The sequence below is a fragment of the Penaeus chinensis genome, chromosome 33, assembly GCF_019202785.1.
Source record: "Penaeus chinensis breed Huanghai No. 1 chromosome 33, ASM1920278v2, whole genome shotgun sequence".
NCBI lineage: Eukaryota > Metazoa > Arthropoda > Malacostraca > Decapoda > Penaeidae > Penaeus > Penaeus chinensis.
In genome coordinates this window covers 21,787,898-21,792,897 of record NC_061851.1, presented here as the reverse complement: position 1 = coordinate 21,792,897, position 5,000 = coordinate 21,787,898, and the positions used below count along the sequence as shown (strand labels likewise).

The window sequence follows — 5,000 nt, the reverse complement described above, 5'->3', positions numbered from 1 at the left end:
CGACAATTGTTCCAGTTCCTCGCTTCTGCGGGGGCTTAGAGATTGGAATAACGCCCGAAACCAGGAGAGAGAGAGAGAGAGAGAGAGAGAGAGAGAGAGAGAGAGAGAGAGAGAGAGAGAGAGAGAGAGAGAGAGAGAGAGAGAGAGAGAGAGAGAGAGAGAGAAGAAAGAAAGAAAGAAAGAAAGAAAGAAAGAAAGAAAGAAAAAAAAAGAAAAAAGAAAAAAGAAAAGAAAAGAAAAGAAAAGAAAAGAAAAGAAAAGAAAAGAAAAGAAAAGAAAAGAAAAGAAAAGAAAAGAAAAGAAAAGAAAAGAAAAGAAAAGAAAAGAAAGAGAGAGAGAGAGGAACGGTCGGTCGGGCAGGGTGCCAAGTTCGACCGATACCAACTAGAGTCTTTAGCTTTTTAAAGGGGTATTTTACGACCATTGCCAGCCTAGATCACGGTCGAGAGAGAAGGTGGAGGTGGGAGGAAGGAGGAGGAAAGAGGAGGAAAGAGGAGGAAGGCCGGAAGGAAGGAAGGGAGGGAGGGAGGGAGGGAGGGAGGGAGGGAGGGAGGGAGGAGGGGGAGGAGGGGAGGGGGGGTTAAGGTGATGGTGGAAGTAGAAAGGAAGAAGAGGAAGAGGAGGAGGAGGAAGGCGAAGAGGGGGAGAAGGGCGGTCTGGGGAGGAAAAAGGGACGAGGATCAATATTTGTTGGTTTGGAGGGTTGGTTTGTGGGGAGGAGGGAGGGGTGGGAGGGGGTAAGGTGGGGAGGGGTAGTTCATGGAAATCGCGCGAGTATCGTTTATTTCGCTCTCGGATCGGCAATTACGTCGGGAAAGGAGGCTGTGCATTAATTGCCCTCTTCCCTTGTATGATTTTGCCTGCTTTGCTTGGTCGCGGTGGATATGCTTGTGCTCCGGGCCCGTTGCAGGCTTATTCGGCACTTTCGTTTCCTTGCTGTCGGTAGTTTGTTTGTTCAGGACGTGGTTTTTATCATTGTATGTGTGTGTGTTTGAGCATGTGTGCTTGTATCCGTTTGTGTTTGTGTATGCGAATGATATCTGTCTGTCTGCCCGTATCAAAGAGCGCCCGTTTGTTAGGTGTTTGTGCGTGTGGCGCCACCTTACTCTATGACCTTGGAACAGAATTCTGGCACGTTGACAGCCGCACTCCTGGAACGAACTTTCTCTTCCAGGCGTATTTTTTTCCAACTCGCAGACAAAGCCGTTCCCAAAGTGACGGGGAAAGCATTGTAATACAGGCATGACACCCCGGTGTATCTAGCTGTCAGGGGAGAGAGAAATACAAGCGCGGTTTGTCATGTGAAATTTAGGTCTCGGATGGGCGGGTGAAATACATCTCGTTTTAATTTAGTGATTTTAGAATAGAATTACAACGGTAAGCGTTTAGTTTACTGGTGTTAGAATAAGAATGACATCAGTGTTTTTGCAGACAACTGCTCACTTGTCCGCAGTAAGGTACAAACGTTCCATTCGTACTTCTGACAAAAGAAACTTGTCCCTGAAATTGTTTTTACGTAAATATATGGCCTCTCCTTACCTTCCCCGTGCCATGGCTTGGAGACTTCGGCTGCCACGGGTCGCCACCGGTCTCGTGTCAATAGCAACAGAAGCAAACTCGGGGCCCGGCGGTCTTCGCCCAAGGCCTCGATCCGAAAGTGCCAGGAGGGACAGTCTTCACTTGTATCAGAAATACTTCCAAGTGTGCCATTGAAGATGCTGAATATCGATCCCCCCTAATATCTCGTATTTTTATTGCAACTAAATGTGTATTTTTTTCATTGTCCATTGGTGTACTCTGTGAATAAACCTTCTTTTCAGAACGAGACCGGTCTCAGAATTACTATTACTACAGTAGTAGTAATAGTAGTTCTTGGCCCATGGAGAAACCCCTCCCCATTACATTATTGCAATATAAATAAACAAAATGCAAAAAAAAAAAATCTATCTTGCACGTGAAGAGCAAAATCCAAACAAGTATAACAGTATTCCTTGTCAGATTGTGATATAGGACAGGATGTGATTTTTACATATCGGCTAACTCCAACTCCCTTTTTATATTTTTTTCTTTCCGTGCTTGTTTTTGTTTCAAATATCGGTATTAAATTCCCCTTGCAAATGCTGCTAAATTAGTCTTTCTGCGATGAATAATACATACAAGCGTGCATAAGTAAAGCAGTGTTATTTCTACGTTTTACCCTGTTATGAATGAACAGACGACTAACTGCATCATACTGTTCCACAACCTCATGAAAACAAAATATAAATTGCTTCTTTAACAGTATGTTTTTGGCAAGTTTAGGTTCGTGCAACATAATTTGTTTCGTTTAATGTTGCAAATCAACAAAAAGTGCCATCCTCTCCTTTCAGCATGAGTCCAAGTAAGCTATTTGTGGGATATTATGTCATTGTATGTTTTCTTTACCGACGTGTTGTTTTTGTCTTTTATTTCCATGTATGCTTTTTTTTCTATCAACAACATAAAGTGCAAACGTTCTCCTTCAAAATGAGCCTGAATATAGTATCCTACGACAGATAACTCTTCTATAGTCGTTAGAAGACGCCAGATTGATTGACTACCTAGAGAGGAATTACGCACATCGTTTCTTGACCTGCGCCACCTCTCGCCGCAGGTAACAAATGGCTAGAAGTAACCCCTCCCCCGGGGCTGTATTTCTCCCTGTCTTCGTGATGCGCTTTGTCATCCCCCCCCCCCCCCCCACCCGCCAAAAAAATGCACCAACTATAAGCGTATGTAACAAGACCGTGCGCTTAAAACTGTAATAATGCATCATTACCAACCATATTATTTTTTATAAGACGCATAAACAAGTGAGGAAGGTCAAGGGCAGCAATAGAAGCGGTCTGTGACTCTTAAAGGAAACAAGAAGCGATGTTAGTGTGCAACCGGGAGACGTGGGCGACCGGGCCCTGGCGCCGGGCGCGTGGGTAGCCTGGCTAAAGCACGTGGTCGTCTCGTGAAAACGTTCCGGTTTTTTCCCGTCTCTGAGTTAGCTTCGCTCGGCGACCCATCCCTCTCCCTCCGCCCCACCTCTTCTGGTTACCCATTGCCTCCCCCCCTCCCCGCCAGGAGACGGGACATCCAGTTCAGATGCACGCTAGTCCTTCATGCATGCGTCACAACAATGCAAGTGCGTAGTAAGATTGGCAGGTTCGTGGATTTCATGGTTGTGTGTTCGAGTGTGCGGGGGGGGGGGGGGATCTTGGTGCTTTTTTGCTGTCGTCATCCCCCTCTCTGCTCGTCACTTTCTCTATTTATCTATCTATCTGTTTGTCTCTTTATTTATTTATTTGTTTATTTACTTATTTATTTATTTATTTATTTATTTATTTATTATTTACCAACATACCTTTCCATTAATACGATTATTATTTATCAGTTTATCTTGCCGGTCTCTCCTCTTTTTCTGGAGAATCCCCTCCCTGCCTTTCTCCCGCCTAAGCCTACGGGTGGAGGGTGTGTGTGTGAGCGATCGCCTCTTCCACCACCTGCCATAAAACCGTAGCTGGCAGGCACCTTCTCTGCCTCGGTCCCACGCGACTGTTGCACCCTCGGCGCCCAGTAGGGAAACATGGCACTGCATCTGGGTGCCACGAACTCTTGGCGGGAAGGTGCCAGGATGTGCATGTGGATTAGAGGAGGTAAATAGCTAGATCACAGATTCACAAAAGAGGGGGAGGAAGAGGGAGAGGGTAAGGAGAGAGAGGGGGTGAAAGAGAGGGAGAGAGAGGGGATGAAAGAGAGGGAGAGAGAGGTGGTGAAAGAGAGGGAGAGAGAGGTGGTGAAAGAGAGGGAGAGAGAGGTGGTGAAAGAGAGGGAGAGAGAGGGGGTGAAAGAGAGGGAAACCGAGAGGGAGAGCGACAGGGGGGGGGAAGAGGGAAGGAGAAAGAGAGATATAGAGATATAGATATAGATAGAGATAAAGATAGAGTTATAGATATAGATATATAGATATAGAGATATAGAGATATAGATATAGATATATATCTATCTATATATATATGTAAAGAGAGAGAGAGAGAGAGAGAGAGAGAGAGAGAGAGAGAGAGAGAGAGAGAGAGAGAGAGAGAGAGAGAGAGAGAGAGAGAGAGAGAGTCTCTCATGACAGGGAGAAGGGAAGGTTAACGCAGGCCCGGTTTGGTCACGTGATCAGGTCGGTTGTTTGACGCAACCTGGCAGACCACTACAGCCCAGTGTGTGTCTGGCGCTCGGAGGGAGAGAACCTTCCCAAGCTCCGCGGCGCGCCGGTACGTGCCTCCGTGTTTCGTCACCTTTATTTTGTTTTCCTTTTCCCTTTTCCATTGACAGTCTTCTTCCTCACCTCACTCTCGATTTGTGTGTCCAGGGGATTAGGGCAGTCTGTGGGTACCATGTCATCGACAAAAGTTGACTATGCTGGCATCGTCTGCAGAGCCTGCAGTAAATGCGTCTACCTTGGGAATTCTCAAATATAGGTGTTTTCATTTTATATTGATTTTAGTTTCTTCATTAAGTGTGCACGCTGTCGCATGTCCCTTCCTTGCCGTGCATCTCCCGTGTTCCGTTGGCACAGTGACTGAGGCTTTTTGTGGCGGATAAGGCCTCGGTTCTCGAAGAGCGAGCGTCATCTCTCGCCGCTCGGACGCATCCGATGGCAGTCAGAGCTGGGCCTAACCTGCCACAGGATGCGCTGGTTATTCACCCCAACCTCGAGGGGCCTCTCGGCGGAAGGTGTGGCGGGGATTATATCTTCGCTTAATTGTCAGTATCATCGCCAGCGGGAGTGCTTTAGCTATGGGTAGGACATCACGTGCGCATGACACACGCACGCACGCACGCACGCATGCATGCCCTGACATCCACACCCAAATACCCACACACGCACAAATGAAAACACATCTCGCGCATGGATATATCCGCACATACATACCTATGCATTCACATATATCCACGTATCTTAAAACAGATGCACATGCACGCACAAAGACAAGGCACGCACA

At 46.7% G+C, this 5,000-nt stretch overlaps 1 protein-coding gene across 5 annotated transcripts in view; it reads left to right on the top strand.

The window, feature by feature from the left end:
- LOC125043401 (pyruvate carboxylase, mitochondrial-like) overlaps positions 1–5,000 on the top strand; it is a 68,187-nt gene that overhangs the window by 34,492 nt on the left and 28,695 nt on the right. Inside the window, exon 1 of one of the 5 annotated variants that reach the window (XM_047639507.1) lies at positions 4,214–4,268. The exons of the other annotated variants lie outside the window; for them this stretch is intronic. The gene's annotated coding sequence lies outside the window, so the exon portion shown is untranslated. Of the gene's footprint in view, positions 1–4,213; positions 4,269–5,000 lie in introns of those variants that run through there. 5 annotated transcript variants of the gene reach the window in all.